This window comes from Bidens hawaiensis, unplaced genomic scaffold (genome assembly GCF_021521415.1).
Source record: "Bidens hawaiensis isolate Kalapana, Puna unplaced genomic scaffold, B.hawaiensis_p1.1 tig00030532_1, whole genome shotgun sequence".
NCBI classification, from domain to species: Eukaryota; Viridiplantae; Streptophyta; class Magnoliopsida; order Asterales; family Asteraceae; genus Bidens; species Bidens hawaiensis.
Genome location: NW_027495095.1, coordinates 40,299 through 58,987, shown reverse-complemented (window position 1 = coordinate 58,987; position 18,689 = coordinate 40,299). Strand labels below are relative to the sequence as shown.

The following is an 18,689-nucleotide window of genomic DNA, read 5'->3' as shown; positions in this document are numbered from 1 at the left end:
TGAAGGCCTGATACATTCACGGAAAAACTTTATTTTATCTTTTATAAAACCAAATTTTATTACAAGCTTTGTATAAAACCATAATTGTGAGGACAGTTAAATTTTGGTATAACTCAGAGTTGAGTGGGAGCAATTCAAGAAATTAAGAGTATGTTGTATGAGAGTTTTAGATATGACATGGTATCTCATGTACCTATAGTTGAGATATGAAAATTCTTTTGAAGTGAGAAGTTTTCTTTCAAGAAACTTAATTTATGTTATGAAACTTTTCTTTCAATATTTATACAAAAAGTTGATATATATTTCAAGCTTTTAAGAATTTTAAAGTCTTAATTCTTTTTTGTAAAAATTTATATAATATATATTTTTTAGCATAGGTACAAGAGATATCAGCTCCATGCTAACTTCTTGCACGCAACTTAGGGTAATTCTTTGTAACATCGCGATTTCGCGTAGACGTTAATTGAAGTAATAATTTATAGATCGATGTAGCATGCAATGAAACTCATGAGGGGACAGATGTAGCATGCAATGAAACTCATGAGGGGACACTATGTAAGTGGATTTAATTACTTTAGGAACAAGGTGCTATATGTTGAACTTGGAGGGGTAAAGTGGAAAGTTGGTTTCAAATTCCATTTATTTAATCTAACCTTATGGTTTTAGGGTCAAGTGTACGTTCTTCAGCTCAAGGTATTATTCACGCCGCCAAATCTTTTTATTCATTCTTTATTCTATCAATCGTTTTTGTCTAATTCAACTACGCTCAATTGATATTTTGTGGTGTAAGGTCCCATTACCGGTGCCTCACATTTGGACGTTGGATTTACTCATCAACATAGTTTCATTTATCAGAGTTAATAAAAGCATATGCGGAATATAAAAACTTTCATAAAACATTACTTATCAAATCATAAACATGTCTTAAAACATTCTCCTTGTCTTTCAAAATCAAACATAACTCATAAAACATAGCAGATCTTCAGATGCCAGACTTTTATTCTTCTGCCATGTGTCCCGCTCACGCTAGCTGCCGCATCCTACTCACCTACGTGCATACTACTAGTTAATCATTCATCATACAATACATACACTTTCCTTCAATCATGCATCCGAAGATACATAATAATTATTTCACTAATTTACCTTCATTTCATATTGCATACGTACGTACATACTTTATTACTTTTATACTTTATATTTACTATCCATTCTATCTCAGATATTATTAGGGTCTGATCCCTTCATTTTCTATCTTAGACATTATTAGGGTCTGATCCCTCTTTCCTTTGTCTATCTCAGATATTATTAAGGTCTGATCCATTTATTGTCTATCTCAGATATTATTAGGGTCTGATCCCTTTTTACTTCTCTATCTCAAATATTATTAGGGTCTGATCCATTTCTTCTCTATCTCAGATATTATTAGGGTCTGATTCCTTACTTCTTCATCTTCGTACATACTGACTTTTCATACCCGTAACATACATATACTTTATTTAATTATTATTACATACTCATATGTTGTATATATATATATATATATCATACACATTCATTTTTTTTTCCTATTCATACCTCCCTTGTCAATACGTGCAATATCCGAAGATCGTTCACGTACCGACAAGCTTTCGTTCACATACATAACATAATATCTATCACATAAATCATACATGGCATACACTTGCCATTTAAGGTAAGTGTATTAACTATCACATCGAGTATGCACACAACCCCGAAAATATAACAAGGAATGGGGCTAGAAACTCACCTGGATCCTATTGTGCTCGCCGTTTATCGTAATTCCTTTCTTTAACTGAGCTCGGCTAACTGTTAAATATGTATTTGTTAATTAACCATCTAACTAATTAAGTTGGTATTTTAGTTTACCAAAGGGCTTCCTAAGTTGGGCTTGTTTGTTTTAGTTCATGACAATGGGTTAACTTATCCTATATTAGATATGGGCTTAACATTTATGGGTTTAGTTAATTCAGGCCCAACTGTCCACTATCTGGGCCCAACAGAGGACTGGGATGACCGAGAACTCCAAGGCAGAGAACCCGTGAGGTTTGACCGAGAACCTTGGTTCTTGACCGAGAACCCTCTTGGCCGAGAACTTGGTCACCGAGAACTCTTGGTGAATGTTTGACCGAGAACCATACGGTTGACCAAGAATTCTCCCATTTGGCTGAAATCTCAGGTCTGATGATCCCAGTTCATATTTTTCTTATCCACAAATCATTTTTTAGGCTCAATAACGATTAACTACTCGTAACCACACCTTTAATCACCTACAACTCAACCTCCTAAACCGTTTTAGCATAAAGCTTGAACCTTTAACCATAAAATGTCCATTTAAGCTAGATCTAGGGTCCACTTGACGAACCGTATATAACCTTGACTCCTTTTCGTCCATTTTAATCATCAAGTTGTCAACTTTATGTTCTATCAAGACCCGATCTAGTTTATGTTCAATTTTCAAGGCTAATCGTTCATAAAAATGTAACCTTTAATCGTAGAGAACATACCTTTTTGATGTTTCTAGGTTGCGGCTAGTTTGGTTATGAACGTGGACTTGTTATCTTGCTTGTATGATTGAAGATCCAACGTTGCTATGATCGATTTAAGGATTGGATGGTGGCCGGCGGCTATAGGAGATGTATTTGGTTTAAGTGTGTGTTTTAAGGTGTAGGCAAGAGTGTTGAATGGATGGAAATGGAAAGATTTAGGATTTAAGGGGTATTTATACTCCCTTAAGCCCATGGACCTAAGGTCCATCTTTCCTTTTTAGTCCATGATTATTTATTTTACTTAGCCTACTTACCTTTCCTTTAATGATTTATTATTTCCTTGCCAAATCAAGTAATCTCTGTTATTATAATATAGAACACTATTACTTGAAATTTTGGGGTGTTACAAGTCTTCCCTCCTTAAAGAGGTTTCGTTCCCGAAACCTAACTATTACACAAACAAATTCGGGTAAAACTTGTGCATCTCATCCTCAGCTTCCCAAGTGGCATCCGATCCCTTGCGGTGCTTCCATATCACTTTCACTAAGGGTATAACCTTATGACGAAGCTACTTCTCTTTGCGATCAACGATCTCTATTGGTTGCTCAATATAGTTCAATTGTTCATCAACCTCAATGTCCATCAATGGCACGTGCGACGTGTCATCAGCCAGACACTTTCCCAGATGAGAAACATGGAAGGTTGAGTGAATTCCTTCTAGCTCATCGGGGAAATCCAGCTTATAAGCTACTTCACCCAAGCGATCTAAAATTTTGAATGGTCCAATGAATCTCAGACTCAATTTCCCCCTCTTTCTAAAACGAATAATTCCTTTCCAAGACGAGACCTTGAGCATCACATTGTCGCCAACGTTAAACTCAATCGCTCGTCGCCGCTTGTCAGCATACGACTTCTGTCTGTCTTGAGCAGCTTTCATTCTGGCCTTAATCTGATCAAACTTTGAAGATGTCTCTTGAACCACTTCTAGACTTCCCATTTCTTTCTGGCCGATCTCTCCCCAACACACGGGAGTCCTACATCGTCTTCCATAAAGCATCTCAAATGATGGCATACCAATACTTGAATGGTAACTGTTGTTATAGGAGAACTCTGCCAGATGCAGGTGATCATCCCAACTTCCCCCAATGTCTAAAACACAAGCACGTAGCATATCCTCAAGGGTTTGGATTGTCCTCTCAGACTGCCCATCAGTTTGAGGATGATACGCCGTACTGATGTTTAATCTCGTTCCCATAGCTTCATGGAACTTCTTCCAAAACCTCGAAGTAAACCGAGTATCTCTATCAGACACGATCGATAACGGTACTCCATGCTTAGATACTACCTCTTTAATGAACAAACTTGCTAAAGTCTCTGACGAGATGGCCTCTCGTATAGGCAGAAAGTGAGCACTTTTGGTCAAACGGTCTACTATCACCCAAATGGTATCATGGTGTTTAGCTGTACGGGGTAGCTTAGTTATGAAATCCATGGTGATGTGTTCCCATTTCCATTCAGGTATCTCTAAAGGCTGCATCTTCCCATAAGGCTTTTGATGTTCGGCTTTGACTTGTAAACAAGTTAAGCACTTACTAACAAAATTCACCACGTCATTCTTCATTCCTGGCCACCAGTAGTCTCTTTTCAAATCTTGGTACATCTTTGTAGCTCCAGGATGAATCGAGTATCTTGACTTGTGAGCTTTATCTAAGATTCGACCTTTAAGATCTCCATAGCGTGGGATCCACATGCGGCCAAATCTAGTCTTAACACCATGAGTGTTTTCCATCAACTCATCTTGCTGGCCATAGACTCTCTCTTTCTTCACTAACCCCTCATCTACTAACACCTCTGACTGTACTTTGATGATTTCTTCAAAAAGGCTCGAATTCATAATCAACTGGTACGACTTCACTGTAGCAATGACTTCCTCATTATTACGACTTAGCGCATCAACGACCACATTAGCTTTACCAGGATAGTACTTAATATCGCAGTCGTAATCCTTTATCAACTCTAACCAACTTCTCTGCCTCATGTTCAGTTCCTTCTGCTCGAAGAAATACTTCAAACTCCTATGATCGGTGTAGATGGTACACTTAGTACCATACAAGTAGTGTCTCCAAATCTTAAGAGCATGTACTACTGCTGCTAGCTCTAAATCACGCGTCGGGTAAGTACTCTCATGGACTTTCAACTGTCTAGACACATAAGCTATTACTTTTCCTTGTTGCATCAACACGCAACCTAACCCACGATGCGAAGAATCGGTACAAACAACCAGGTCCTCATCACCATCGGGTAAAGCAAGGATTGGAGCTTGCGTGAGTCTCTTCTTTAACTCCTGAAAAACTTCTTCTTGAAACTTACCCCAACTGAATACTATCGACTTTCGGGTCATACCGGTCAACGGTGCGGCTATCTTGGAGAAACCTTCGATGAATCTCCTATAGTAGCCAGCTAACCCTAAGAAGCTTCGTATGTCAGTCAGATTCTGTGGAGTCTTCCAATTCGTTATCGCCTCAATCTTAGATGGGTCCACGGTAATCCCTTCAGGATTTATCACGTGACCTAGGAATTGCACTTCTCTTAACCAGAATGCGCATTTCGAAAACTTAGCATACAATTTCTCTTTCTTCAGAGTCTCCAAAACTTCCCTCAGATGTTCTGCATGATCAGACTCGCTTCTAGAATAAATCAATATGTCATCAATAAAGACGATTACCGATTTATCCAACATAGGCCGACACACCCTATTCATCATATCCATAAATGCCGCAGGAGCATTTGTTAGACCGAATGACATCACGAGGAACTCGTAGTGTCTATACCGCGTCCGAAACGCTGTTTTTGGGATGTCTGCCTCTTTCACTTTTAATTGATGATAGCCTGATCTGAGATCTATTCGTGAGAACCAACTTGAACCTTGAAGTTGGTCGAACAGATCATCAATCCTTGGAAAAGGATACCTATTCTTCACCGTAAGCTTATTCAACTCGCAGTAGTCTATGCACATTCTCATGCTTCCATCTTTCTTCTTCACGAATAACACTGGTGCGCCCCACGGGGAAACACTTGGTCTAATGAAACCCTTGTCGAGGAGTTCTTGCAGTTGGGACATAAATTCTTTCATCTCGGACGGTGCTAGACGCTAAGGTGCTTTCGCGATGATTTGGGCTCCTGGTACTAAATCTATCTGAAATTCTATCTCTCGCTCCGGCGGCAACCCCGGAAGATTGTCAAGGAATACTTCTGGGTAATCGCGCACTATAGGAACATCTTTCATTTCTTTTGTCTCAGTCGTAGCGTTGACAACATACGCCAGGTAGGCACCGCACCCTTGCCTTAACAAACCCTCGGCTTTTATCATCGAAATGACGTTAAGCCCAGAACTTTCCTTATCGCCATAAACCGTCACCGGACTACCATCCAAGGACTTTACCTTATTATCATACCCTTACATACTATCTGAGCTTCATACTCAGATAACCAATCCATTCCCAAAACTACATCGAACCCTCCTAAGGTCATAATGATGGTCGGTTAATATGTATATGTTTTAGTTCGTTTATTGTTTAGCTTTAACTGTTATTCTAGAACTATCGATACTTCATACGTGTATTATTGGATATCAGGTCACGGGTGTTAAAGTGCTCTATTTGGACCTGTTGTGACACAGAATGAAGACCCGGGATGTCCAGCACGAATAACGAGACAAGATATGAAGTTTGCTGATGACATGTCCCATTGCGATACGCGATGGGCTTGGCTGAAGACCCATAGCATATCGCTATGGGTTTAAAATGATCGTTGACTTTTCTGGTCCATCGCGATACGCGATGGACCATTGAAGACCCCATCGCGTATCGCGATGGGGTGTGCAAACGGGAAATTTAGGTTATAAACATATTGTTCATTCGGAAGAACCCTAACTCGGTTTTGACGACCAATAGGCGATTCCAGCAGTCCAAGAAGGCGATTTTCACTATCCTAGCTCGTGCCAAGACCCTACATATGATTCCTATCATCCATATCGAAGATTCAATGATGTCAAGGCTCGACTAATCTCCTAGAATCGAACCCGGGATGTATAGTTAGTAACCTTTTACAGTTTTTCTCATGTGATTTGGAGTACTTGTGTATTGTTATTGATGATTGATATATGATTATTGATGTTTGGTATGTTTGTGTGTTCGGTCGGTTTAGGTTTACGTTGGTCTGAACGATCTGTTACCAGTTGCTAGATAATTAGTCATATAATTGTTTGGTTAGATTGAATACGATAAAACATACAATTTCCCTTAACTGAGTCACACTGGCAAGGACTGTTTGATAATCAGTGCCGTGTGTAAAGTAATTGTTGATGTCTAAGGTTTTGTCTTATTGATCAGTTTTCAGTTAATCGTTAATAATTATTCTGTTAGGTTACATGAGATACTGTAGGTTGCTTACTTGAATTCCCCGGTGTGATTTGCTTTGTTAACTGCTTACAACTCGTTTATTTATTCGTTTCTTAGTTCTCTACATTTACTAAAATTGCTTGTGTGTTCAGCACTAAAAAATCAGTCACTTCATAATTAAAAATCTGTTACACGAATACATTGACCACATACTCTTTGTGATACGATACCCTACTTGCTCTAACTATTTAGAATAATTAGGTTTTTGATTGACTCAAACGACGGTCATCAAAATGGCGCCGTTGCCGGGGAGTTAGTGCGCTTAATGTTTTTCGTGTTATTTGATTTCTTTGTTTATTTTAGTTTAGTCAGTAATTTTTAATTTTATAGTTGGTTTTTTATTTTTTATTTTATTTTTCTGTATTTTAGCGGGTTGTGTTAGTTATGCAGATTACAGGTTTATGCACACCCGTCATTCGGGCCGACAGTCTCCATTAATTTACGAGCCCGAAATCGAGAGGTTAGCTCGGCAGAACCGAGTATAGAACAAAAATTCCGATATGGAAGACCATAACCAGAACCAGAACGAAAACCAGAACCAGAACGAAACCAGAACCAAGACCCACTCCCACAAACTAACGCGTTTCACCCAGACAACATACCTGACCCACCAAACTTCAATAACCAAAATGACCAAAATCACTCAGATCGTGCTTTTAGAACCCGAAATCAAAACCCAAGACGAAACCTAAACCTCAACTTTGACCGAGCCGGACCATCCGCTCCAAATAATAATCCCAACCGCCGAGTTCGGATAAATATCGATGATGTTCAACCGAGTGTTCTGACAGAAGAGGAAGATGAAGGGGAAAGTAATAATGGAAACGAAGGTTTGGAGATCGATAATGAGGTAGACAGATGGGTTGGAGATAATCGGGCAGTTGAGCCCAAGAACGAAGGTTTTGAGCAGGAAGATGTGGGTTATGGTAATCGGGATGAAGAGGTAGAAGAACCGGTTAATCGAAGACGGGCTGAACCAGTTAATAGAAACGGAAGGGGTTGAGATAGGGTCAATCGGGCGGAACGGCCCGAAAGAGTTCGTGGTATTCCGGTTAACCGGGGTGGTATTGGAAACCCTGGGGGGCTTAGGAGGAATTATATGGCTCCGGTTCACGGTGTTAACAGTCGGTTCAGACCGGCTATCTCGGACGAAGCATCCCCGTTGGTCCCACAGGAACGAGTGCAGGGACAGCAAACTTTCAAGTCCACGGGTTGGCTTCTGAAGACCCGTATTTGCACTTGACCGATTTTTCGGCTATTTGCGGGTCTATTGGTGATGGTACGTTCGATCAGGATGAAGTCCGGTTGCGATTATTCCAGTTTTCCCTAAAAGACAAAGCAAAACTCTGGTTTAATTCGCTACCGATGCACAGTATCAGAAATTGGGCCGAGATGCAACAAGTTTTTCTAAACGAATTTTATTCACAGTCGAAGACTACCGAGGCCCGTTCAGACATTCGCCACTTTTCACAGTTATCTGGTGAGTTATTTCATGAAGCCTTTACCAGGTATAAAGACATGATCAGGAAATGCCACATCACCAAATCGAACTGTGGGAACTGGTAAAGTGCTTTGTTGATGGGTTGACATACGAGGACCGAAAGCATCTTAAGGCCTCGTGTAATGGTCTGTTGCTAAATCAGCCTGAGGAAGATGATTGGGATTTTCTAGACTTTATGTGTGAAGATTTGAAATCTGAAGCAGCAGCTGAAAGACGAAGACGGGGTAATTCATCAAGGTCAGTTAAGTCAGTTGCGAGTGAGTCTGAAAGAATTACTGAGTTGGAACGTGAACTGGCTGAGTTGAAAAAGGGTAAGAAGAAAGAGGTCGGGAAAGTTGGTGTTAAATTCCCGGTTTGTGAAGATTGTGGTGAAATCGGGCATAAGGCAGAAAATTGTCTTGAGTATTATGATGATGTGGAGGATGACACGGAGGAAGTTAATTATACTTACGGAGATTCCAAAGGCCAAGGGTTTAATTCGAACACATATCACTCGGACCTGAGGAATCACCCGAACTTTCGTTACGGGAATGCATCCTCGCAGTTGAACCCGAACTTTCAGGGATCGAGCCAGAACAGATCGCAGGGTAATTACCGCCAGAGCGGTTATCAGCAGGGTTCGATTAATCAGAATCGGGGGTATAACGAGACGGTAACCGGGGCGGAAATTCTTCGGGTAATCAGGATCATCAGAAAGGGTCCTCGGGAAATTCTGATGAGTCGGTGCACTCAAAATTGGATGCGTTGTTGAAAGTCATGACTGATCATAAAACTGAGACGAAACAACAGTCTGAGTTACGGGATAAGTCGTCAGAGGCAATGATGAAGCAGATCGGTCAGCTCGCTTCAGATGTGGAAAAGTTACAGAAGAACACGAGCCAACTCCCGAGCGACACCACAATTAACCCGAACCACTACAGCTCGAGTTCGAAGAAGCACGTCAACCAGGTAAGTATTTTACGTAGTGGTAAGAAATATGATAATAAGGTTGGGGTCCACCACCATTGGTTGATGGGGTGGTGGAAGAGATTGATGAAAATCTCTTCAGTGATGACGAGCCGGAACCAATTAAACTAAATGAATCTAACAAAAGTGAAACTAAAACTAACAAATTGGTTCCGAAGGATGACATCAACAACTTTAAGGATAAAGAAAAGGTGAAAACCGTTCCATATCCCGATGCTTTGTTGGCGTCATCAAAGGCGAAGATGGCATCAAAACGAGGCCCACAACAAGAAGAAATGTGGGAAACGTTTAAACAAGTAAAAATTAATATCCCTCTTTTAGATGTCATAAAACAAATTCCCGCCTATGCTAAGTACTTGAAAGAGTTGTGCACACAGAAAAGAAGTCATAAGATTCCTAAACAAATTGATTTTACTGATAACGTGAGTGCAATTCTTTCGGGTTCGCTCCCACCGAAGCTACAAGATCCGGGAACGCCCATTATACCCATTCAAGTGGGTGATTTTAAAATGACTCGGGCACTTCTAGATCTTGGAGCTAGCATCAGTATTCTCCCGGGAAGTCTATACGATCAGTATGACTTTGGCCCGCTTCGCGCGGCTGCCACCACGGTTGTTTTGGCTGACCAGACACCGAAACTTCCCCGAGGAATACTGACTGATGTTATTGTTAAGGTGGAAGACTTTTATTTTCCAGTTGACTTTTTGGTCCTCGATTATGTTTTGGGTGAATGGACCAAACAGCCTACGGTTATCCTCGGTAGACCATTTTTGGCTACCGCAAATGCCAACATTAATTGCAGAAATGGTACTATTGACATGGCATTTGGTAACCGTAAGCTGAGGATTAATGCTTTCACATGTGGAGATAATTCTCCGGTTGATGACGAGTGCTTCATGGCCGATGTCATTGACGAGTGCATTCCGCTATACGACTCTGTCGTCAGCTTGGATGGCACAACAGAGACGTGTTTTTTGTTTGACAGGTTACAGGTGGAGATAGAAAAGTTGCTGGAAGAGGAGGAGAAACAAATGGAGATCGCAGCTGTGCGAGGAGACCGTGCACCATGGTCAGTTCAGGTGGAACCACTTCCTGAGAAGATCGATACCGGGTTGAAACCGTCAATGCTGGAAGCACCGAAAATCGAGCTAAAAGAGCTCCCAAAGCATTTAAAATATGCTTTTCTTGGTAAGAATAATACATTGCCTGTTATTATAGCTTCTAACTTATCTGTTGAACAGGAAAATGCTTTGATGGCGGTGCTGGTTGAGCATAAGGAAGCAATCGGGTGGACGATAGCGGATTTGAAGGGAATCAGTCCCTCAATTGTGATGCACAAAATTTTAACAGATCCGGCTGTAAAACCCGCACACGATGCTTAGCGGAGGTTGAACCCAAACATGAGGGAAGTGGTGAAGAAAGAAGTGCTGAAATGGTTGGATGCTGGGATTATCTTCGCCATATCAGACAGCACGTGGGTGAGCCCGACTCAGACAGTACCGAAAAAGGCGGGTATCCAAGTCGTCAATGACGAATCAGGTAACGAGGTCGCCACCCGGCCGGTAACCGGGTGGCGCATTTGTATTGATTATCGAAAACTGAACACGACAACATCGAAAGATCACTTTTCGCTTCCGTTTATCGATCAAATTGTTGAAAATCTATCTGGTCAAAAATTATATAGTTTTTTAGATGGGTATTCCGGGTATAACCAGATAGCTATTCATCCTGAGGATCAAGAGAAGATCACGTTTACGTGCCCGTATGGTACATTCGCATTTAGGCAAATGCCATTCGGGTTATGTAACGCCCCCGCCACCTTTCAGAGGTGCATGATGAGTATTTTTTCAGATATGGTGGGGAAGTCTTTGGAAATTTTTCATGGATGAATTTTCGATTTTCGGCACATCTTTCGAGTCATGTTTAAACCAACTCGAAAGAGTTTTGAAAAGATGTGTCGAAACGAACTTGTTTCTTAGTTGGGAAAAGAGCCATTTTATGGTCCAAGAGGGAATTGTATTGGGCCATGTTGTTTCGAGTCGTGGGATCGAGGTGGACCGGGCTAAGGTCCAAGTCATTTCTACTCTACCTCATGCCACCAATGTCAAAGGCATTAGATCATTTCTGGGGCATGCCGAGTTTTATAGACGGTTTATTAAAAGTTTTAGTGACATTACCAAACCCTTATGTAATTTAATGCTTAAGGATGCCTCGTTTGACTTTAATGATGAATGTGCTAAGGCCTTTGACATTCTAAAATTGAAATTAGTTGAAGCCCCGATCTTGCAGTCACCGATTGGAGTTTACCTTTTGAAATAATGTGTGATGCAAGTGATTATGTAGTTGGGGCTGTTTTGGGTCAACGGGTTGACAAGAAACCCGTTGCTATATACTATGCAAGTAAAACCCTCTCGGATGCTCAATTGAATTATACCACAACCGAGAAGGAGTTACTAGCAGTAGTATATGCTCTAGATAAATTCCGGTATTATATTTGGGGTAGTAAAGTTATTATATATTCTGACCATTCTGCTGTCTGGTACCTCATGGACAAAAAGGATGCAAAACCAAGGCTTATCAGATGGGTTTTGCTGTTGCAGGAATTTGATCTAGAGATTCGGGACAAGAAAGGGAGTCAAAATATTGTTGCAGATCACTTGTCTCGAATTATGGTGGAAAATGGGGACACGAATGGGCCCATTAACGAATCTTTCCCGGATGAGCATATTCTGGCAGTTTCAAAAAATCTCTGGTTTGCTCATATTGTTAGTTTTAAAGTTTCAGGTGACTTACCAGAGCATTGGCCAAGAAGAAAGAAGAAACAGTTGATTCACAGGCCAAACAGTATATTTGGGATGACCCGGACCTGTTCAAGATTGGTGCTGATCAGACGATGCATACCCGACGAGGATGTCAGATCGGTGTTGGAACACGCACATTCGTCTGCGTGTGGTGGTCACTTCAGTTGCCAGAAAACCGCTCGAAAAGTTTTAACGAGTGGTTTCTTTTGGCCATCCTTGTTTAAGGATGCTCACGAGTTTGCGACACACTGTCTAAAGTGTCAACAACTCGGGAGCATTTCTAAGAGGGACGAGATGCCCTTGAACGCGATCCTTGTTGTTGATAATTTTGATGTTTGGGGGATCGATTTCATGAGCCCGTTTCCTAATTCGCATGGTAATCTGTATATCCTAGTGGTCATTGATTATGTGTCTAAATGGGTCGAGGCAATAGCCACTAGGACAAATGATCATACATTCATTTGCAATTTCGTTAAAAGTGTAATTGTATAATTGTTTGTGATGGTTGGTTAATATGTATATGTTTTAGTTCATTTATTGTTTAGCTTTAACTGTTTATTCTATAACTATCGATACTTCATACGTGTATTTCAGGTCACGGGTGTTAAAGTGCTATATTTGGACCTGTTGTGACACGGAATGAAGACCCGGGATGTCCAGCACGCATAACGAGACAAGATATGAAGTTTGCTGATGACACGTCCCATCGCGATACGCGATGGGCTTGGCTGAAGACCCATAGCGTATCGCTATGGGTTTAAAATGATCGTTGACTTTTTTGGTCCATCGCGATATGCGATGGACCATTGAAGACCCCATCGCGGTGTGCAGACGAGAAATTTAGGTTATAAACATATTGTTCATTCACCCTAACTCGGTTTTGACGACCAATAGGCGATTCCAGCAGTCCAAGAAGGCAATTTTCACTATCCTAGATCGTGCCAAGACCCTACATATGATTCCTATCATCCATATCGAAGATTCAATGATGTCAAGGCTCGGCTAATCTCCTAGAATCGCACCCGAGATGTATAGTTTTTAACCTTTTACAATTTTTCTCATGTGATTTGGAATACATGTGTATTTTTATTGATGATTGATATATGATTATTGATGTTTGGTATGTCTGTGTGTTCGGTCGGTTTAGATTTACGTTGGTCTGAACGATCTGTTACCAGTTGCTAGATAATTAGTCATATAACTGTTCGGTTAGATTGAATACGATAAAAAATACAATTGCCCTTAACTGAGTCACACTGGCAAGGACTGTTTGATAACCAGTGCCGTGTGTAAAGTAATTGTTAATGTCTAAGGTTTTGTCTGATTGATCAGTTTTCAGTTAATCGTTAATAATTAATCTGTTAGGTTGCATGAGATACTGTTGGTTGCTTACTTGAATTCCCGGGTGTGATTTGCTTTGTTAACTGCTTACAACTCGTTTATTTGTTCGTTGCTTAGTTCTCTACATTTACTAAAATTGCTTGTGTGATCAGCACTAAAAAATCAGTCATTTCATAATTAGAAATCTGTTACACAAATACATTGACCACATACTCTTTGTGATACGATACCCTACTTGCTCTAACTATTTAGAATAATTAGGTTTTTTATTGACTCAAACGACGGTCATCACATAACATACAAAGTAACAGGGAACTCATGTCCCTCTAACTCTATCTTACAGTCCTTAACCATTTTCATTATTTCAACCGAAGTGTCGCTAGCGGTTTCTACTATAAAAGTTTCAGACACTCGGCAACATTTCATTTTAGCTAATTTACTAAATGGTGTAGTTACGAAACTTTTGTTCGCACCCGAATCAAACAATACTGAAGCGGAAATACCGTTTACTAGAAACGTACTGATGACCGTCGTTTTAGCCATTCAAAAACCCAATTAATTTAAATAGTTAGAGTAAGTAAGGTATCGTATCCACGAGGAGCATGTGGTCAATATTACAAATTTGTTTGATTATTTTAATATTAAATTATAACTAAAGTGGACAAACGTTGTCAAGCAAAATTAGAAAATTGATTTTAAAAACAATTTAAAGAAAATACAACCTCCTCCAGGTTTCAGGTTCTAGGTTTCGCACGTAACTCGTTTCATTAATTGGACACCACGTGGACATGGAGTTGGAAAGTCGGTTATTTAGGTGCTAATCAAAAATAGATATTTGTCATCAGATCTTTTATAATTCAATTACCCTATTTCTTAGTGTGAATCGACCTACTCTATGTCACCCAACAAGCTACTAGGTTTTGTCATCAACCGAACAAGTTGCAAAGCAAGGATTACTAACACATGCAAATAGTATAAATAAACCAACACATCAATACGTTCATACAACGTTGTCAATGTCAAGAACAAATCCAAACATGAATAAAATTGAGAAAAGTGTTAAACCCAAACGAACCATTCATTCGGAGAAAGTTACAACGAGATTAGCCTTGCCTCATCATGATTATGTCGTCTTGATTTGTGTGACACGCAGCCCTAGGCCGCCTTCTCTCTTCCATCAAAAGCCCCTGCCGTCTGACAACACAAATTGCATCCACCCCAAAACTGCCCTCGAACCTCCTTTGTTCCAATGTTGGTGGACTGTCTCTATTTTTTCCATGTTCGGCCGTTTTGCAATCCAAGGAGAAAGTCCAGGCCTGTTTGCTATTATTTGTAATCACCAATATTAATTAATTGAGCCCATTTTTCTTTCTCTTAATTTCCGTTCAAACTCACAACCAATGGTGTGTAGTAGTTGGAAGCTTGTAAATTATTGTTTGCTCCTGTGTAACATTAATTCAAACAAGTCACAATAATATTTTCAAATCATATGTAATCGTATAATTCGTATTAGTGTGTGACTTGTTTGAGAATTCAAATTATTAAACTTATTTATATATATATAAAATGATAATAACAACCCATGGTAATTTTAAGTTTGACAAAATTACTAACCGTATTTATTAAATTACATCGTTTCAACTAATTTTCGTCTTAAACCCATAAAATATAAAAACCACTAATACATAGATCGTTTAACTTATAATTATGAATAAAAACATTCATTTATATATATTTGATACCTGTAAAACAACCACTCATCACATCTCCACACTTATCATTTGCTTGCCCTCAAGCAAACTCTCATCCAACGCATACACCTCATCGATGGTTCATCAATTACCATTATTAATACTAGTAAGGTATAAGGTCATACCCAATTCCCAAGAACTGACACTGTCATGATTGATAACCCATCAAATAATTTAATGATACATTTTAAAACTATGGACCGTCCAAACGAGTGTACTTTGTTTCCGGTTAAGGCACACATGATCACGCCCCTCATAATATAAAATCTCTCCTCTCGGTTTAATATCTGGACCAGCAAAAAATGTGCTAGTATCTCTTTGCCCTCTATACCAAGTATGAACACAATGTAATAAGCTCGGAAGCAAGTCATATCTCCACCCATTACCCACCGGTTGCATAGAGAATAGAACTAAGGGTTTTGTTGTGGCTTTGGTTAGGGCGTGGAAGCAGATTTATTTAGTAGCTTATGGTGGATGAAACCCAATTTATTCAACAAACAAACAACTCACTCACTATTATTTACAAACACTACTAACTCAAACATCGACTCTTTTTGAGCTTTTCTTTGATTTTACAACATTTTTCTAATTTCTTTCTCTCTTTTTTAAACAAATACTAACATCAATGTATACAAACAACTGATCCGAGACATAAGTACATTGTGTATTATGCTCGACAAACAACTTATATACAACTCTTGACATACCGAATTTCATCCACAGGGTTAAGAATAATAAAGGCCAAGGCAAACACGGCTTGTAATGTGGGTTAAATAAACGAAAGGGAAAAGGCACATACTTGGCTCCTAGGGGATAATGTAGGGTTGGGAGTATTTATTTATTTTTTCTTCATGTAAAGGCCATTATATGTGGGTTTCTACAGTCCTATTTTTCCATACAGGTGGTGGTATTAAGATCTCAAAATGCATGAGACAACCAAGTTCTAGATATCATGGACATACTGGTTACTCTCTATAATGGCACTCGTATGACATGTGTATATACTATGTATTATATGTGTATTATATATATGTGGTCAACTCACACACGTACCGGAGGAATAAGGTTGCTGATATAAACATGTATACATGTCCCCATGACTCGTTATCCCCATCTAAACGGTCCATTTTATTTTTCTTTTTGAAAAATATTTGCATGGGAAGACTTTCGAGAAGCTTAAAAACTTACCATGACCAAAGACCTCTACTTGGCATTAATAATAGCAATTAATTATTTACAAATCCGGCTTTTGAGAAAAATCAAGGCACTCTAAGGCAAAAATTTTAATTTTACCCCATCTCCACACTTGAGGTTGACATTTTCCTCAATGTTTAAAATTTAGCAATAAAAAATATATTATTGAGGACGGGATTAAAATTGACTGATTAAAAATTTTAAAACCGGGCTTAAAGTGATGGTCCTAACACTTTATACAATATACAATTACACTTTTAATAGTAAAACTAATAAAAAAAAAGAATTATGAAAACGAAATCACCTGATAAGAAAAATAAGCCACTCAAATATACTCGTGCTTGCGCTCAACGAACCCGACTCCTCAATTCACTCAACAGAAACTGCAAACTCTCACACGTGTAGAAGCACGCTTCTCACAACTGTTAGGATATGTCTTTTAAACCATTTGCAAAACCGTTAATTTTAATTACCATGCCAAATTAAATAAATTTCATAATTAAATTTGTTAAACTAGTAAAATTGTTAAAAGACCTAACTCACTTTCGTAGGAATCAAGATTGCATTTAGCGTATGCAACAAGCCCTTTAAACCCCCGGTAGCCCGGGTGGACGAGTGAGGTCTCGTGAGGGTTTATAGTGAACTACACCCACAAAGTTCAAATACAACAAAACATACACATACCTGAATACAAGGCCGAGTTGCCTCCCGGTTAGCGCTAAATTTTTATTAAGGTCTTCAGCCAGACCATACCTTATGTGCCGTTCATGGTGGTCTTGTAAGGTGCTTGCCTCCTTCCGCTCCTAAACTTGTTCCATTCTCATCATTAGTTTCCCATACCAGATCATAAAATTTGCAAGTTTCTCTGTAATAGTCATACTCTAACGATTTCTTGACCTTTTTTCTTCTTCTCCTTCTTGACTTCTTCTTCACTTTTTCTTCATTTAACCTGTCAATCATAAAATATACTTTCTTTTCTGTTTGATTCTCCTTTTCAGAAGATCCACACTTGTCAGTTTTATGACCAGATAAATTAGAAAACAACTTTAAACTCATTTTATTTTCCCCGAACCTCATTCTAACTGTTCCCTCAGCACAGTTAATAATAGCCTTTGTTGTTGCTAAGAACGGTCTACCCATAATAACAGTCAGTTGTGTATTCTTTACACAATCAAGAACGAGGAAATCCACCGGATAATAGAATGCACCAACTTTTACAATCACATCCTTTACAATCCCCCTAGGACACTTAGGAGTTTGATCTGCCAACACCACTGTTGTTTTAACCTTTTGTAGTGGCCCAAAATCATATTGATCATACAAACTCCCCGGTAAAATACTTACACAAGCTCCAAGATCCAATAAAGCCATATCTAATTTAAAATCACCTATTTGTATTGAAATAATAGGTGTTCCTGGATCTTGAAGTTTCGGGGGAAGGGTACCCATCAAAATGGTGTTCACACTAGCAGTTAAATCAAATTGTTTAGGAAACTTGTGACGCCGCTTGTGGGTACTTAACTCTTCTAAACACTCAACATGATCAGGACTCGCTTTAATTTGTTCAAGCAACGGTTTATTTATTTTCACTTTTTCAAAATTTCCCCATTTTTCACTCTTAGGTTGTTCTCGTTTACTTAAATTTTTTGGTGAAAGTAAAGCCATTGGAAATGGAACTTTCACATTCAAATTACTAATTTGAGAAAACATGTTCTTTGAATCACTTGCAGACTTTGTAAAACTTTTAACTTCCTGATCATGTTCACTATCACCCTTAGACTCGGTTATATCATTCACTCCACCCTCAACACATTGTGGTGAATGAGTTCCAACAATAGAAATTTCAGAAAGAGGATGAGTACTTACCTCATTTATGTGGACACTCGTTGTGTTAGACGATTTGTGAGCTGGACATATCTGAGTATCGCTACAAAGCTTACCTTGATCTCTTATAATGACTACCACTTCTTCAGTTAATTGTCCAACCTGCTGTGACAATGCCTTGATTTTCTTTTCTCTAATCTCGTTGCCTTTTTGAATATCCATCATTAACTCAATAATTTTATCAAATTTTTCATTGATGGAGTTATCATCCGACCCATGCTGACCCGTTTGCCTATTCCCCTGATAATGCAAGTTGCTTTGATAGTTACTTTGACTTCCTT

The 18,689-nt window shown here is 39.2% G+C and overlaps 1 long non-coding RNA gene across 1 annotated transcript; it reads right to left on the bottom strand.

Moving 5' to 3' along the window:
- Nucleotides 1–15,910: 15,910 nt before the first annotated feature.
- LOC143580596 (uncharacterized) lies at nucleotides 15,911–18,481 on the bottom strand. The gene is made up of 2 exons (XR_013143686.1): nucleotides 18,098–18,481; nucleotides 15,911–17,451 (listed from the first exon to the last, which is right to left on the bottom strand). It is a non-coding gene; the product is annotated as an uncharacterized LOC143580596 (long non-coding RNA).
- Nucleotides 18,482–18,689: the final 208 nt, after the last annotated feature.